At 38.1% G+C, this 19066-nt stretch overlaps 1 protein-coding gene across 5 annotated transcripts in view; it reads left to right on the top strand.

The window, feature by feature from the left end:
* NCKAP5 (NCK associated protein 5) overlaps positions 1–19066 on the top strand; it is a 957082-nt gene that overhangs the window by 97671 nt on the left and 840345 nt on the right. Inside the window, exon 2 of one of the 5 annotated variants that reach the window (XM_062185809.1) lies at positions 6703–6764. The exons of the other annotated variants lie outside the window; for them this stretch is intronic. The gene's annotated coding sequence lies outside the window, so the exon portion shown is untranslated. The remainder of the gene's footprint in view (positions 1–6702; positions 6765–19066) is intronic. 5 annotated transcript variants of the gene reach the window in all.

The raw sequence follows: 19066 nt of genomic DNA, 5'->3' as shown, positions 1-19066 counted from the left end.
TATTTGAGGAGGGAATGGGATTAAGGGGTATATTTTGACTGAGTTATAGACAGAGATCTCGAGCTCTGGAGGCTGTGTCGGCTGTGGATGTGCTCAGTTAGGGGAGAAGAAATGTAGAAAGAGAATCAGTGATGCATGACACCCAAAAAGACCCTAACATTTAAATGCTATGGATTTTAGAGGAGCCTATATGACAGAGATAGGGAAAGAGCAATAATCAATCTTTATAAAATAACAAAAGTACCAAAAAATTGCTGTAGAGAGATCTTTGTCAGAGAATTATTTGAATGCAGAAAATAAAAAGCCACAGAATGTCCAAAGACAAGACAGTTTGTTAAATCTATTGGAATAGTATGTAGGCATTAAAAATGATACATATAAATTATGTATTATAATATGTAAAATCATATTTATAATATGGAAACAAGATTTCAGGGTATGCACTATTTCATGCAGAGTATGGTTACAGCTAATAAAATTACATATAAAAATCCATTAAAATGGTAGAAGTGTTAGAGTTAAGATGAGATAATGGGGCCGGTGCTGTGGCTTAACAGGCTAATCCTCCACCTTGCGGCGCCGGCACACCGGGTTCTAGTCCCGGTCGGGGCGCCGGATTCTATTCCAGTTGCCCCTCTTCCAGGCCAGCTCTCTGCTATGGCCCGGGAAGGCAGTGGAGGATGGCCCAAGTCCTTGGGCCCTGCACCCACATGGGAGACCAGGAGAAGCACCTGGCTCCTGGCTTCGGATCAGCGCGATGTGCCAGCCACAGCGCACCGGCCGCGGCGGCCATTGGAGGGTGAACCAACAGCAAAAATGAAGAGCTTTCTCTCTGTCTCTCTCTCACTATCCACTCTGCCTGTCAAAAAAAAAAAAAAAAAAAGATAATGGGTGATTTTATCTTTGTTACACTAATTTTCTTTTATGTTGTTCTATAATAATTGCTTCTAGAAGACTACTCAATAACATTCTTCATTATAAGCATAAACATGAAGTTTAAATGAAAAGAAAAGATTAAACGTAAGTTTCTTACCAATAGCTATTTCAGATGAAAGCATTACGTACGGCCTTCAAAGTTGGAGACTCAAGAAAGATGATTATAGGAAGAGGTAGTGGATGGCTTGTGTCATCTACTAGGCATTGCAGTGGGATCCCTGATGAGTTGAGAAACAATACCTTAGGCCAACCCTGCAGCTCAATAGGCTAATCCTCCGCCTGTGGCGCCAGCACATCAGGTTCTAGTCCCGGTCGGGGCACCGGATTCTGTCCCAGTTGCCCCTCTTCCAGGCCAGCTCTCTCCTGTGGCCCGGGAAGGCAGTGGAGGATGGCCCAAGTGCTTGGGCCCTGAACCCGCATGGGAGACCAGGATAAGCACCTGGCTCCTGGCTTTGGATCAGCGCGGTGCGCCGGCCGCGGCGGCCATTGGAGGGTGAACCAACGGCAAAAAGGAAGACCTTTCTCTCTGTCTCTCTCTCGCTTTCCACTCTGCCTGTCAAAAAAAAAAAAAAAGAAAGAAAAAAAAAGAGAGAGAGAGAGAGAGAGAGATAAACGACACCTTAGATATTAGATTGTCAGAAGAGGAGCTAGTCCGTGAAACAGAAACCTCAGAGGAAACCAGGTTGACCAATGAGCACAAGTATCTGTGGTCTAGATGAAACAGAAGCAGAACGGCAGCATCTTCATAGATGCTATCCTGCAACCAAGCACAGTTAAGAGATACCCTTGCCTGCTTGCAGTAACTGTAACTAGAAAGAAATGTCTTTTCTTTTTTTCTGAGATGAGCTCCAGACTTCTCTCTGTCTCTGAAAAAGACAAGTTATTGGAGGCATATAAAATTACTAATTTTAAACTATAATAAATTCAAATACATCTGTAAAAAAATGCAGGTGAGCCACTCAACAAGAGTAGAGGAGCTATTTGATTTGACGCCATGACTGTAGGGAAACATGCCCAGGGAAGGGTAGAAATGTAGACAGAGGGTTGCTTGTGCAACTTTTAGGACCTTACTCTTTGGAAGAGAAATTAAAGAGCTGGCAAATGAGTTGAGTTGCTTTTAGGATTATTGATTGCGATCATGAATTTGCTATGGAATGCCGCGATGATGATGATGATGATGATGATGATGGAGGAGAAGGAGAAGAAGAAGGACAACATATGAATAATGTTCAAAAAGTTTGTGGAAAATACATGTTATCAAAAACTGCATTGAATTCTAAAAGCTTTCGCAACAAATAAACTTGCCTTTTACTTCCATTTATCCATGAACTTAAAAAATTATTCTTTATTCTTGTCTTTATGTGTAGAGCCTGCCTGCGCCTCTCTTCTAGTTCTTTATTTATGACACATTACATTATTATGTGAGCAGTTATGACACCATGTGCTGTGCAACACACATTTAGAACCTGTTATTATTATCTGACCATGTTTCGGTGCCAGTTATCCAATTTCCCTTTATCCTTCCTCCCCCCACCTTTCCCAACTTCTGACAGTCACTATTCTAAGTGCAGATTGACTGTTTTTATTTTAAATCTTTTACATGTGAGATCAAACATGTGGTCCTTATGTGCTTATTTTACTTCAGACCATGTCCCTGAACTTTTTGAGGTACACTCTTAGAACAACAAAAACAATAAAGCTGTCTTTTCATGTCCATAGGGGATTGGTTCTAGGATCCCCTGTTGGTACCATAATCTGGCCAAGTCCCTCATAGAGAATGGTATAGTATAGCTATATAACCTATGCACATCCTTCTGTATACTTTAAATTATTTCTACATACTTTTAAAACCTAACATGATGGAGATGCTAAATAAACCATTGATTTCCTGAATTATTTATGAACTGATGACAAGAAAAAATTGGTACATGTTCAGTATCGACCCAGGTTTTTTTTTTTTTTTTTTTTTTTTTTTTTTTTTTTTAGTTTTTTGGTCTGTGGTTGGTTGAATCCTCTGATACAGAACCCACAGGTGTGGGGAGGGGGGCAACTGTATTTTAGTACTTCCTGTGTGCCAGGTACTATTCTGAGACTTTAAATCTATTAAATAGTACTCACATTACCAGGTGGGGAAATTACTTGACTTTTTCTTAAAAAGTTGGAAATTTACTTTCTGTATGACTCAGTGATGACATTCCTTGGTATTTCCAAAAAGAAATGAGAATAAATACTCACAAGAACTTTATAGCAATTTATTCAGTATAGCCAAAATTGAATGCACCTCAAATGTCCATCAACAAATAAATGGATATAGAAAATGTAGCATAGCCATACAAAATATTATTTTGTGAATATTATTTTGTGAATCACAAAATCATTCCTCTAAAGTAAAGGACTGAACAAAAGATATGTGTTATTGGTTCTATTTGTCTAAGTTATGCACTGATAGTGCCCATGAGCAGATGGATGACTGGGTCACACACAGAAGGGGCTTTGCCCATCAGAGGCACATGAAGAATCTTTTACAGTGATTGAAATATTCTGTATCACATTTACAGCTGTGGTTTATACCACTGTATACTCCTCAAGAGACTGATCAAATTGTATTGTTTAAGTGGATGCAGCTTTTTGTATGTATATTCTTCCAAAGAAAATTATTAAAAAGTAAGGATTAAATAATATAATCATCTCAACCTGTAATCAGTCCCGGTTTATGATTAAACACATTGACCCCACAGAAAGCACTATGCTTTGCTGGGAAGTGATAGGAAGGGTCTGAGCCGTGTGGGCTGTTCTTAAATTGCAACCTCAGTCCACACAGAGGTAAAGGGAATGTCAAGGGGATATCCAAGTTTCTACCTCCTCTGCTCATCTTTCCCATGTCCACTTAATCCATTCTTCTACATACTCATTTATTCTCTTCATTTCTTGACAAATATTTGCTTAATATTTGTATACCTAAGTATGATGTTAGGTGCTGGGAATAGAGATGAAAGTGTTCTGTCAAAGAGCTTGTAGCATAATGTGGAGACAGGCTTGCAAGCAAAGAGAGTAAGGCAGATAAAGGAATATCTTTCTGGGGAAAGTGAGTTGGGAACAGAAACAATCCTCTGAAAACAGCCGAGTTGAGTATAGAAAGTCAAAGTGTTTTTTACATACTGACCTAAAAGAATGAGACTTTACTAGTGAATTAGAAGTGAGGCAGCCCTACACAAACATATACAAAAGCTAGGAGATAGGAAATAGGATATAGTCTAGAAAAGTGTGGCCAGAACATGGTGTATGGGATGGAGGTGCAAGGTATGAAAATACTGCAAATAGTTCATGGAAAGTGGAAGTAAAAGTAAGTTTATTTTGGAACAAATTATTTTCAGAGTTTTTGCATAACATATGTGTCCTCTGAGACTTCTGAAGACCCCTTGTATGAAGCTTGTCCAGCAGATAGAACTGTTTTATGAATGGTGTTTCACTGTCTTGTTCTTTGCAGGGTGGGTAACATTCCCTAGGAAGAATACGAAGTTTAAGGAATCCTAGTTACTATGCCTGTTCTAATAGTACTTGGAATACTTTACGAGAGGGAGAAAGATGTACATTTTCTATTGAAAATGGTGCATGAAATCAACACTAATACTCATTGTTACTTAGAACACAATTAATATATAATTTTATAAGTAGAGTTTTGGGGGAAAACTATGGAGAAATTGAAGATCCAACCAGAGAAAGTCCTCAAGAACACTTTGTGCTATATTGGTCCTCATAACTGTTGAGGGGGAGAGGTGGCATAGGTAGTGGTACATTTGCCTGTTGGTAATCAAATTCCAAAACTTAGGGAATGAGACAAGAGTAAGGGTGAGTTTTGACACATTCTAGTGTGACTGGCAGATGCCAAGGATGAATATATCAGATGTATTAAAGTTTAAAGGGAAGACAGTTGAGATATAGCTTGGCTTTGCCTACTGCTGGATGTCCAAGTTGCTTGGTGAGAAAGGAAGAGTTTGGGCCTGAAGCCAGCAGACATTAGTTTGCATTGTATTCCAGTTTATTCACATCTCCATGACTCAGTTTCTTCATGAACAAAATCCTCATCATCCTGATGCCAGCCTCCAAAGTTTGTAGTGAAGATGAAATGGATTACTGGGGAAAAGTACCTTTGAAATTATAAAGCATCATATTGAAGTTAATTCACATTTTTTAGAATTATCTGCTTTGGATTTAACACTAGTTCATTTTATACAGATTCTCATGAAATATTCTGTCTTCCTGCTCAGAATTATCTGTTTGTTTCACTTGTGAGATAGTCATAGATGCCTCAGAGGTCTCATGTGTACTCTAGCTGATCTGGCTGAAGTCTTGTCTGACCCAGAGCCCAGTAAGGGGAGTCAGAAAATACAGACCCAACAGTACTATTTATAGTCACTCCACATGATGATGCTAAGCTGAAATCCCCAAATTTGGTCAACAGGATACTCACCAAAATATATAGTTAGCATGACAAAAAAACTGAGTTATAAATCTTTGGAAGTAAGCCTTCTGAGATAATATCTGATGCTAGAACCTCAAGGGTAACTGAATTCTTTAATCGATTGAAAACCTGCCTTACAAAAGCTTTTAAACATTTAAACACCATCCTATAAATCAAGTTAGAAGTATCCCACCAAGGAATAAAAGAGTTCTTGCCATGTGAAATATTAATTCGCCTTTTTAAGGCAGAGCAAACACTTCATTTAAGACAGTGACTAGGAGGTGGTGAGGAGGGTAGAAAATGTGGAATAAACTAGTAATGTTGAACTGGATGCCCACTTATATGGCTCAGGTCTTTGAACTTCTCTTGCTGAGAAGTGAGGGCCCTTTAATGCTGCAACTTGATTCTAATATATTTATCTGAAGTGTTTCTCATGATATGATTACATTGCATGGCAGTTGTTCCCAACTGCCTATTAGAAAATTATCTGCAGTTGAACAATTGACTTCAGGCTGAAATTGAACAAAAATGCACCTGGAATTGCAAAGAAATGTTTGGAATAGCACTGATCTTTTAAAATACAGTTTCTCTGCAGAAGCAACTCTTAGTAAATCACAAAAGGGCAAACATCTACCACATGGCCATTTCTTCATTTGCCCCAATATACATGCATCTGGAGTAACACCAAAAGCAGCTTTTAAGACTACCAGAAAGGAAATTATATGATTAACAAAGTTAAAAACTGATTTGCATCTAAAAAATGTAGCATATGCTCATTTATGTGCAAATGTAATGGGAAAAGGCTGTAGGTAAAGTGGCTAAAGCCTAAACAAAATAAACACTTAATTTTCTTTTATTGTACCCTGTGACTATTAATAATATTATCGTACCAAGTCAGAAACATTAAGCCAAGCAGGGGAGCAATAAATGTTGCTAGACTGTGCACCAGTGTTGATACTAGCAACTAAACGCTCCAGAGTACACATAAAATGCAGATGGAAGTACAAAGAAGATATTTGGTGGAGTCAGCAGTGGCAGCCAACTGCTCACAGGTGAAACCAATAACCAGAGGGCTGGCTCAGCAGGGGTGGGGCCTGTGGAAGATAGCAAGAAAAGGGCTTTATACATCATTCTGCTGTAACATATCTGAACTTATTGATATATGGGTATTCTGTGCTTATGAGGTTCCTCTTAGTCTTTATTCAACTGGCAATACCGTTTGAGAATTTGCAACTCTTCTTACCATGTGATCATCATAACTCACTGAGATGAGTAAGATGGCTATTGTTTTCCCTATTTTACAGATGAAGAAGTCAGAGTTCTGAGTGTGGTCACACAACAGATAAGAATCAGGAGTGAACCCTAGGTTTGTGATTCTAACTCTCATGTTTTTTTGATGATCTCTCTTAAGTCATTTTCATAACTGTTGGTAAAATCATATTTCAGGCTTCCATGTTTAATGGTATATTAGACTGGAAGCCCTAATCTTCCTGATAAGAAAACTAGAATACTGGTTAAATCATAAAACAAATGAACAAAACCCTCCAATGTTAAATGCATTGCAAAGCTGGATCTTTATAAACCAATAATTTGGTAATAATAAAAATGCAAAGGCTAAATGGGCACCAACACATCTGAATGTCTCTGCCAATCCATCAGGCCTGCACTCTGACAGTTTTTATGTATACTGTGACCTGCAGATGAGTGCTCAGGGCCATTCAAGGTGAGACCTGGCAGGACTACAATATCAGAATGGTGAGAGCTGGAATTTGGTACGATGCCAAGGAACCTTACCTAGAAGGCCAACCAGAACTTAAGCGAACAATTTAGCTAAAAAACATTTTAGCATTGGTATGAAAAGTAAATGTGTTCCCTCTCTGAAAGAATGCAACCTCAAAGGCTTCACAGGACATGTACCATATATTCTCCTAGAACGTGAACATGAACTGATGATCCAAAATCACTAGACATAAAGGAAAACATGTTAAGTGAAAAATAACAGAAAAGATAAACAATAGAGTCAGAATAATAGAGTATTTGATATAATAGAATCTGTACAAAGTCTTAGTATTTCAGGTTGTGGTTGAGATGACCAGCTGTCCATAAAATAAATTTTTTCCTACTCTACAGTATTGGAATTATAGGATATATGACTGCTCAACTCTCTACATTTGCTGGTTCCCTTTTTGGTGAGGTGCAGCCATGTAATTAGGTACTCACAAATGGAATGTGATTGGGTGATATGTCATTGTCCTGTCTTGGCCTTTCACACTTTGCTGGAGCCCAGATGGCATTAACCCAACTTTACATGTGTCGATAGTGTCCTAGAGCATGGTGGAGCAATGGTGTGAATAGGGCCCGGGACTCCGAATAGGCACTAAGCTGGTCTGTTCACATTGAGATAAGATGCCAGAGACATAAATAAACCTCTTAGTTCATTACTGCTGTGTATTGGATTGCAGAAGCTTGGCTTTACCCTAACTATACTAATACATTATTTTGAAATAATAAGAAACTTGAAATTAGGAACAAAACCAAGTAAGCTACAAAACAAGAATATCAAGGAGAGTTGAAAAAGAACTAATTGGAACTCCTAGAAAACAATTCCATTCAATTTACATAACTCATAAAATGGAACAAAATATAGGTGAATGAGGGAAGTTACCCATATCTGCATCTACCAAAAAGTAATAACGGTTACATTTGGAAGTCCTCCTGAATGTGCACAGCATGAAGATTGCCAAAGACCTGGCTGTCATCATTCCTTCACCCCCATGCACTCTTCCTTTCGCTGCTATGAAATTTAGTGCTTTGTGAATGTGCAAAAAGAACATTAATTAGATTTTCTCTGGACTAACTGGAGAGACACTTAGACTCCTTCTCTTTAAAACCCAATTAAAAATAATTTAAATAGTTTTTTTCCATATCAAAAGAAGTAGCTTTGTTTTTCTCTGAAAAGTATAAACAATGCTCTGATTTATCTTAAATATTATAAATTCTGTATTTTAGCTTAATTTGGAAAATTGTTGTGACTTTAAATATTAACTATTTTGTAAGTGAGATATTCTAGGTGCAAAAATATCTACAAGAGAGGGGGTTTTTTCCCCTTTAATAAAAATGTTATTTTTCTCAAGATTTGATTTCTCAGCTGTTAATTTATTTGGGTGCTATTTCTATTGGTTAAAGAAAAAAATAAAATTATAGTTTATACTTTGTGTATGATAATTCTAGTTAGAACTTAAATGACTGCTTTTGTGGTTTTATAAGCATTATACGCATCTGCTCATGTTAAGTGTTATTCTAGTAAATGGGCTACAATTATTCTGTCTTAAAAAGTGTATTTAAGATTGTAATATGAAATATTTGGTGAGTGTTTCTGAACTCCCTTTGATATTTATAGCAAAACCAGTGTTTGAATATATTGCTCAAATAGGTAATATGCATAAAATTAAAATATATTAGCTTTCCTCTTAAGATTTATTCTGCCTTTAATTCTAAAATCAGATAGCTGTAAGCAGACCTCCAGCAATACAATAATTCACAAATGGTTGTATTTCAGCATGTGATTCAGCTCAGTAAGTGAGCGATTTAGAGTTTTTGCTGAATGATAAAATATATAACCAAGCATGGAATCATATTAGGTGGTGAATACCTGTGAGCTAATTTCCTTGTTAGTGTTGGAAAGGTAGAAAGCAAAATAGGGCCGACGTACAATCTAAAATTATAAAACTAGGCATTAGACAGAAATAGCACTGGCTAATTGACTTGCAAAAGCATAATGAACTGATATGAGGGTTTTTTTTTTTTTCATTTTGCCATATTGTCTTTTTTCTCATGAAATTATAAATATTTTAAATTATCAAACAGCTGTGACACTGAGCTTGAAACTTAAATCAGGAAAATTTTCATTGAATATAGACCTATGCATAGTTGAGTAATATTGTAGGTAAATACCTTTTTTTTTTTTTTTTAAATTTTTGACAGGCAGAGTGGACAGTGAGAGAGAGACAGAGAGAAAGGTCTTCCTTTGCCGTTGGTTCACCCTCCGATGGCCACTGCGGCCAGTGCACGGTGCTGATCCAAAGGCAGGAGCCAGGTGCTTCTCCTGGTCTCCCATGGGGTGCAGGGCCCAAGCACTTGGGCCATCCTCCACTGCACTCCCAGGCCACAGCAGAGAGCTGGCCTGGAAGAAGGGCAACCGGGACAGAATCCAGTGCCCCGACTGGGACTAGAACCTGGGGTGCCAGTGCCGCTAGGTGGAGGATTAGCCTGTTGAGCCACAGCGCCGGCCGCAGATAAATACCTTCTAAGTGAATGTGTAAAGCTCATGTATTTGAGCAGATGGTGGGCACTCATGTATTTGTTAACTTACCCCTTCACTAGGTGATGGGGAGCTAAATATGTATTTAATGATGCATGTAGAAGGCTGTCTGCAATGACTACTATACCACTGAAGGCCTTCAGGAGGTCAGCGAAATCTGGGCCATTCCAATATTTGAAGATCCCAATACATTTAAAGAATGTAGAAATGCCACGCAGATTTTAAAACTGTGATGCATGTTAATTATTTGTGCCTAACAACTAAAGTTGAATCATCTCTGTGATATTCTATTCATCCTTACCGACATGTCTCTACATGTAGGCATAATTTCTCTTGGAGATAACACTGTAAGTCTAAATATGGAACTATTGGTGAAAGAAAGGTTTGGGCTAAATTACTCTTTCTCTGACTGGGGTTTCACAGGAACCGTTTATAGTCATACAAGGCAAAGAGACAAATGGTTAGTTCATGAATTCTTGCTTAGGCTCATGTCTCAATTTGGGAGAAATATATAAATAATATATAGAGTTTGGCATTGTGAGAGAACATGCTGACAGAATGTTTTCTTTGCCAGAGGCCAGGTGTTGCCGCTACTGTTGACCAGAGATTTGTGTTAGTTCTTTACATGAGCCAACACCAGAAAGAAGAGAACACAGAACTGCAGAAACTCCAGGAAAGCTTAGGAGAGTGTAGGAGATGGAAGACATGTATATGTAGATTTCACAAGGCAGGAAGAGACTCTAGTCTTTCTTAGGGAAAGTTTGTATGAGGGAACTTCAGAAAGTTCATGGAACATGGAATTGAAATACAAATTTATTTTGGTGCAAAAAAAGTTTTGAAATCCATAAAGGATATCCAAAAAGTTCATTGGAAATGCAAATTATGGAAAACCTATACATGAATTTCAAATAGTTCTTTCACCAAAACAAGCTTATCTTTTAATTCCATTTTCCATGAACTTTCTGAAGTACCCTCTTATCAGTTGTAGGAAGTCATTGTAAGGATTTTCTAATTTGACGTCTGTGCATAGATTAAATTCTCTGTAAGCTAGCTGATAATGTCCACATCTCAGTTTGGCAGTTGAACAGCTTATACTTGTGTTGTCAAACCCTGATATTCCTTTTTAGCTTTCTCTTCAGCTCCTACCCAGTCCTTTGCAGTGCAGCCCTGTTGTAATCAGGAAAACATATTTGAATACATACATAACAACAAGAATCTCATTTTATTTCCTTGGGGCTTATTTTTACCATGTGATCATCTTATCAAGGTGATGCTCAGAATCCAGACTTCATTGTCTTCCTGTGTATTTGGAAGTAGGTGTGCAGTGTGGGGATAGGGAAGAACCTACCTCCCACCCCATACTTCAGCTGTTTGGGTTGAGTGTAAGCCGGGCAGGTGTAGTCACTCAAGTCCTCACTGGCTCTGCACAACCGAAACATCTGGTGCCCAGTACATAATGCTGCTCATCTTTGAAAATTACACGTGATGCTGAGGATGTGGCCTTTATAAGGGGCAAGGACTTTCATGGGAGCAAAGGACATTGCTGTCATTGAAAGAGTTCCATGCTGTGATTAACTCCATGATTAAACTAGTTCCCTCTTCTCTGCCCTGACAACTCGTACATTTCCACTAATGCTATAATTGTAACTCTAGTTAGCAGCCTTCAATATCTAGTCCAGCAGCAACAGATGGGTCAATTCCAAACTCAGTAGAATTTCTCCTGCATTCAGTTTGTTTAGCTTATTGGAACAAAAATTGTTAATGTTCATGGAATGTAGAATTTTTTTTATATAATCTTTTTTTTTTTTTTTTTGACAGGCAGAGTGGATAGTGAGAGAGAGAGAGAGACAGAGAGAAAGGTCTTCCTTTTTGCCGTTGGTTCACCCTCCAATGGCCGCCGTGGGCGGCGCATCGCGCTGATCTGAAGCCAGGAGCCAGGTGCTTCTCCTGGTCTCCCATGCGGGTGCAGGGCCCAAGGACTTGAGCCATCCTCCACTGCCTTCCCTGGCCATAGCAGAGAGCTGGCCTGGAAGAGGGGCAACCGGGATAGAATCCAGCACCCCTACCGGGACTAGAACCCGGTGTGCCGGCGCCGCAAGGTGGAGGATTAGCCTGTTGAGCCATGGCGCCGGCCGGAATGTAGAATTTTTAAGGTAGCCTCCAGGTGTGGTTGCAGTTGCCAGCCAAGCTCATAACAGAGTTACTGGCTGCAGTTTAAAAGATCAGACACATAACACTAAGGGCAAATGGTAGGAAGTAGTGACAGAAAGAACATACACATTCACACAGATATAAGCAAAAGGGAAAGAAGAAAATCAGGTATAATTTTTGTGTGGCAGAATTGTCAGAAATTTCAAGCTGTGTAATTTTCTTGGTACAACCAGTTATGCATAGCATTAACAAAAAACATGGAGTTAATGATGATTTTAATTTTTAAAAACATTAAGAGGGGAGAAACTGACCCCTTTAAGAATGGATTTTTGCATTTCCTTCTACAAATTACACAAATGAATGCTATTGAGTGGCCTTAACACCTCTCCCCACTTGGCAACTCATGAGTGTTATCTTTGATCTGTATTATTGACTGTTCTGAATGAAATAGTTTCCAGGAGATTTTGTTCCTTCAGAATATTTAAAAACAATTACTTTAAAATTTATCTACTCATCTTAAATATTTTGTACTTGTCCTTGAGCTAGCTACAGATTCTTTAGTAAGCATCCTATTTTGAAATAGGCAAATTAAGGCAACATTGCCATTCTGCCTTAGCCATGGCCTCGGTGTTTTTGTGGACATCTTTCCCTTTACATCAAATGGGAAATAATTCTCAGTGGCAGGATTTGATACTTAACCAACAGAAGCAGTGACTCTTTTAGGTCATATTTTAACTAAGGCTCTACAGACTTTGCAAGTTATTATCTTAAAATGCTCTAAATTCAGTTACAAAATAGGAAGATGATTATATGATTAATGAAAGTTAATAAAGGTCATTGAAATCTTAGCATAGATGTGGCCATCAGAAACAATTTAATCCAATTTCCCTTGCCACCAGGCAGGCCACAGGGGAACCGCTTTGTCAGATGGAATCTCTCTTCTCATCACATGCTGCTCTCCTGAAATCAAGGCCTCTTTTTGTTTGAAATATGATGCATCGATGCATCGTTGTCCTAAGTGCCTACTCTTACCTGGGGCCTCTCTGTTATCAGTGCTGCACATTAGAGATTAAGCTCACATGTAGAGAGTAGTTAATGAAAGACTCTGGTTGGATAGCGCAGAAATTGAAACACAGAGATTATGTTACAGTAATGACCTACCCAACTGTCCTGACTTTTGTAAGCATCTATATGACTGCTGAGAAGAATGCAGTAAAATTTGTGGGTTTGACACCTACGTGGGCTGGCAAATTTTACTTTCCTTTTGGCCAAACTTTCTGGAAAATACTTATTTAAAAAAAAAACTAAAAGGCCAATTAAATAAAAATAATTTTTATTTTTTACGTTTGCTTTATGTAACCCATTGTTACTAGAAAAAAGCAGTTTAATATTGATATATTACTGATCTGGGGTAACAACCTCCTTCAAATTCACTAAATAAGATGGCTGTTATATCAAATGGGAATTGTATATACCTGTAAGTAAAAGACCTTAAAGATCATGGCTTATAAAAGAAAGGGTTGCTTTGTCCTCTTAGGTAACATGAGCTCTAGGGGAAGGCAGTGCAGAGCTGACGTCCAGTGTCATCTGGGAGCTTACATCCTGTCTGCCATTCTTACTTGGCCTCTACTCTCAAGGTCACTACTAGTCACATTATAGCTGATGGGGAGACTGGGCAGCAGGATGAGGGAGAGGGAGCATAAAAGGGGACCTAACAACTCCGACACCTGTAGGAGCATGCTTGGAAGCTGCACACAATGGCAAGGCCTCCTGCTTACATCTCAGTTGTCGTTCCTTCTGCAGTGGGGCCTGGGCCGAGTTCTCCTGGAGCTGTATAGATTGCTACCCTGCCATATTGAAGCTTTGCTAGTGATGAATTGAAGAAGTGATGAAAATTTAATAGGAAACTTCTAGCCTGGGGCAGAGTGGCGAGGCCAAGGAAACTTCGGTTGGCCGACAAGGTCACAGCAGAAGGTCTGTCTCAGCAAGGTGTGAGAAGGACAGCTGCGGTCCTCTTGATGGTTTTAGGTTTGTTGGGAACTGCACTCTGCATAAGAAAGCCTCAGCTTCCTGGTGGTCCCACTAATGATCGCTGTATTCCTAATTTTAGGGAAAATGCTTAGTCTCATTATCCCCAAAATGTCCATTGCTTTGTAGAATTTTAATCAAGCAGAATGTTAGTGTAGGAGAAAGGGTTAATGCTTTACGCAAGGTTGAGCTGTTTGTGGAAAAGAATTAAAAGGCAACAGGCTCTCTAGTATATATTTCCCACTAGAATAAAGATAAATGTTATTAAAGCTTTAATTCAATATATGCTACAAATACAACAATGGTTAGGATATCGAAACTGTAGAATAGATCTCAGGGATCCTTTCAATAAGTACAATAAAGAAATTAAAGAATTACAGAAAGAACTGCAAAGAGGAGATACATTTTAAAAGGCCTGTCTTGAACTTGGGGCTCCTAGTAAGATTAGATTAGGAAGGTACTATTCTAGCTTGTACAGCCAATTTCTGCAAAGCTTGACAGCACTGCAGGCCTTGGCTTATGTGGGCAGCCTATTATCTCGCACCCGTCTGTGATTGTAACCTGTGCTCTGAATATGCCCTTGAAAATCGAAAAAATTGTAATAAAAAAAATGGACAACAGGCTTGTTATTGTGAGAAAAAAGAATCATTATGTGACTTATGATATAAAAATAAAGTCTGATGCTCGAGAGTTAGAGCCATGCCATCAGCCTTGCTGTGAGTGTGTCTCTCATTTCTTCGAGTGCCGACGCCTCTCACACCTTGGGGCCCTGGACTGGCTGGAGCTGGTCTCTGGCAGCAGAGATCCCAACCTTAATTTTTCACTTGTTGTGGATCGTCTCCTGGGATCACAAAGTAGTGATATAATTGCTCACGAAACACTAAATGTGAAGAGAACTAAACAAGTATGGTGGTATACTATCCCTCAGAGGGTACAAAACCTGGGTGTTTATTCCTTTTAGTGTTGTTTGATTTAGTGAATTTCCATCTTCTCCTCAGCTCTGTGGTTTGGAAAAACATGTTATGATATATTTTTGCTTTGGCTGATTTTATGGTGCATTTATTTACATCTAACCACGGCCAATAGAAGATATAATGCCTGTGAAGTTAAAACTTCCAGTAAGCTATTTGATTGTAAGGATTTAAAGCATATAAGAGGTTTAAGTTCTGCATTTTTAAAGATTTCTTTCTTTCTTTCTTTATTTGAAAGACAGAGTTACAGAGAAAGGCAGAGACAGAAAGAAGTCTTCCACCTGCTGGGTCACTCCCCAAAAGGCCACAATGGCTGGAGCTGGGTTGATCCAAAGCCTGGAGCCAGGAGTTTCTTCAAGGCCTCCCACATGGGTGCAGGGGTCCAAGCACTTGGGCTGACCTCTGCTGCTATCCAGGCTGCATTAGCAGGGAGCTGGATTGGAAGTGGCACAGCCAGGACTTTGCCCATATGGGATGCCAGCACTGCAAGTGGTGGCTTAACCCACTAAGCCACAGCACTGGCTTCTAAGTTCTGTTTTAATGTAGGAAAAAAATTATTAACTTTGTTTCTCAAAGTGCAATGTGGGTCCGTTATTTCCCTTGCTTCATATTTTCATGTGTGTTTTGTGGTATGGGGAGAGAATGAGGGTAGTAGAAGTGGTGAGATGAACATTTGGTAGATCTGAAGGAATCTTAGCCTCTGATTAGAATTTGAATAAAAAAAATCCATGGAAAACAAAAAGAGAAATAGTTTGAAAATGGGGCCAAATGGAGAATCATCATCATGTTGATCATTCTGGATGTGATTATTCCACTGGATAGAATAGTCTGAGCAGTGGATGTGATATACAGGGCCCAGTGGTAAATGTATAGATGGTGAATTTAGAGTAATGATGAAGACACTGGAAAATCTGTTTCATGATAATGATCAAATCCGCTTGGTTATAATAAGGCCTATGAGGGGGAACTCATAATTTTACTACTCATAAAGGCATATTGAATAATTGACCTTGGATTTAGATAGGAATGAAATGGGCATATGTGCCATTATGTGACATGTATCATTTTAAACTACAAAAAAATAGCTGTCAAGACTCTGAGATATTTTAATCAGGCTAAGAAAAATTGTGGAGCCTTTTTCTTTTGATTATCTCTTAAAAATATGGTATAACAACTTAATAGAGAACTGTTGCTGTTTTTCAGATAATTATTAAAGTAAATTAGAAATACATGATACATTCTATGCAAATAACAAGTTTGATAGTGATTATAAAGGAGTCCAAAACTAGATTTAACTTGTATCACTTTCTTTTTTTTTATTTCTTTCTAAAGTTTTTTAAAATTTGTTTATATAAAGGGGACAGATTTCATGTTTTTCATATATTTAGATTTAAGAACATAGTTTCTATCTTTCTTCCTTCCTATATTCCCACCCTTACTCCTCCTTCCTTTCTTATTTTTCTTTGAGTTTTTGTGATAACATTTTCTGTTTTTTCTTTTTGAGTTAATTAATATAAAGAGAACAGATTTTTTTTTTTTTTAAACGGGCAGAGTGGACAGCGAGAGAGAGAGAGAAACAGAGCATCACCTTAATTCCTAAGCCTGAAAAAAATACAACAGAGAAAGAGAACTGCAGGCCAGTTTCCCTGATAAACATAGATGCATAAATCCTCAACAAAATATTAGCCAATCAGATCCAGCAACACATCAGAAAGATCATTCAGTGGGACCAAGTGGAACTTATTTTTGGTATGCAGGAATGGTTCAACATTCACAAATCAATCAATGTGATACATCACATTAACAAGTTGAAAACAAAAAAACATGATTAGCTGAATAGTTGCAGACAAAGCATTTGGTGAAATACAATATCCTTTCTTGATGAAAACTTCAAGCAAATTGGGTATAGAAGGAACATTTCTTAAAACAATCAAGGCAATTCATGGCAAACACAAGGCAGGCTCCTATTGAATGGGGAAATGTTGGAAGCTTTTCCATTAAGATCTGGAACCAGACAAGGATGCCCACTCACACCATTGCTATTTAATATAGGCTTTGAAGTTTTAGCCAGAGCCATTAGTCAAGAACAAGAAATCAAAGGGATACAAGTTGGAAAGGAAGAAGTCAAACTATCCCTATTTGCAGATGTCATGATTCTATAAATTGGGGATCCAAAAGACTCCACTAAGAGACTATCAGAACTCACAGATGAGTTTGATAAAGTGGCAGGATATAAAATCAACACACAATCAATAGCCTTTTTATACATAGACAATGCCATGGCTGAGAAAGAACTTCCAAGATCAATCCCACTCACAAGAGCTACAAAAGAAATAAGAAAGAAATAGAAGACACAAAAAAATGGAAAAATCTTCCATGTTCATGGATTGGAACAATCAATACCATCAAAATGTCCATACTACTGAATTTCAGATTCAATGTGATATCTATCAAAATACAAAGGACAATCTTCTCAAGTATAAAAAAAAATGATGCTGAACTTTTTTAGGACACTCTGAATTGCTAAATCAATATTATACAACAGGAACAAAACCGGAGGCATCACAATACCGGATTTCAGGACATACTACAAGGCAGTTATAATCAAAACAGCCTGGTGCTTGTACAAAAACAGATGGATAGACAAATGGAACAGAATAGAAATGCCAGAAATCAATCCATACATCTATAACCAACTTATCTTTGACAAAGGAGCTAAAATCAATCCTTGAAGGATAGTCTCTTCAACAAATGATGCTGGGGAAACTAGATTCTCCACATGCAGAAGTATGAAGCAAGACCCCTGCTTTACACCTTACACAAAATACACTCAAAATAGATTAAAGACCTAAATATATGACTTGATACCATCAAATTATTAGAGAACATTGGGGAAACCCTGCGAGACATTGGCATAGGCAAAGAGTCCTTGGAAAAGACCCCAGAGGTACAGGCAATCCAAGCCAAATGGGATTACATAATATTGAGAAGCTTCTGTACTGCAAAAGAAACACTCAGCAAATTGAAGAGGCAACCAGTAGAATAGGAGAAATTATTTGCAAATGATGCAGCTGATATGCAGTTGCGTAAACTATGCAACTGATAAAGGATAATAACAAGAATATTATAAAGAGATCATGAAACTCCACAACAACAAAACAAACAACCCAGTTAAAAATGGGCAAAAGACTTAAACAGGCATTTTTCAAAAGAGGAAATGGCCAACAGACACATGAGAAAATGCTCAGGATCACTAGCCATCAAGGAAATACAAATCAAAATCACAATGAGGTTTTACCTCACCCCTGTTAGAATGGCGTTCATACAGAAATCAACAAGCCATAAATGCTGGTATGGATGTGGGGAAAAATGTACCATAATCCACTGTTGATGGAAATGCAAACTCATAAAATCACTATGGAAGATGGTATGGAGATACCTCATAAATCTGAATATAGACCTACTATATGACTCAGCCATCTCATTCCTGGTAATCTACCCAAAGGAATTGAAATCAGCATATGAAAGAGCTATCTGTACCTCCATGTTTATTGCAACTCAGTTCACAATAGCAAAGAGACGAAACAAGCCAAATGCCCGTCAACTGAAGACTGGATAAAGAAATTAGGGGATATATACATGGAATATTACACAGCAGTAAAGAGAAACAAAACTCAAATCCAGTTGTTTACAACAAAATGGATGAAACTAGAAAACATTATACTTAGTGAAACGAGCCATTCCCAAAAGGACAAATAACCATATGTTCTCCCTGACCTGCGATAACTAGTAGAGTACCTAAAAGGCAATCTATAGAAGTGAAATTGACACTTTGAGAAACAATGTCTTTGAACAACCCTTTTTTGGACTGTTGAGAAACAGGGTTTTTTTCATGCTATTTGTTGAACTGTTTACCTAACATAGTGTTAATCATATGTGTATAAAGTTAACTGAAAATAGATCTTAGTAAAAAACAAGACTGTGAATAGGAGAGGGAGGAGGAAGAGGGCTAGGAGTGTGGGTGTAAGGATCGGTACAGTGGGAAGAATTACCATGTTCCTAAAGTCATAATTATGAAATGTATGAAGTTTGTATGAAATGTATGAAGGTTTCTGGGGAAAAATAAATTAAAAAATACTCAGGAGAAAAAAAATAAACATGTGAGTACAAGTAACTTTTCCATATGCTGATTACATT

This window comes from Lepus europaeus, chromosome 1, assembly GCF_033115175.1.
Source record: "Lepus europaeus isolate LE1 chromosome 1, mLepTim1.pri, whole genome shotgun sequence".
NCBI classification, from domain to species: domain Eukaryota; kingdom Metazoa; phylum Chordata; class Mammalia; order Lagomorpha; family Leporidae; genus Lepus; species Lepus europaeus.
This window is presented reverse-complemented; position numbering and strand designations above follow the sequence as displayed.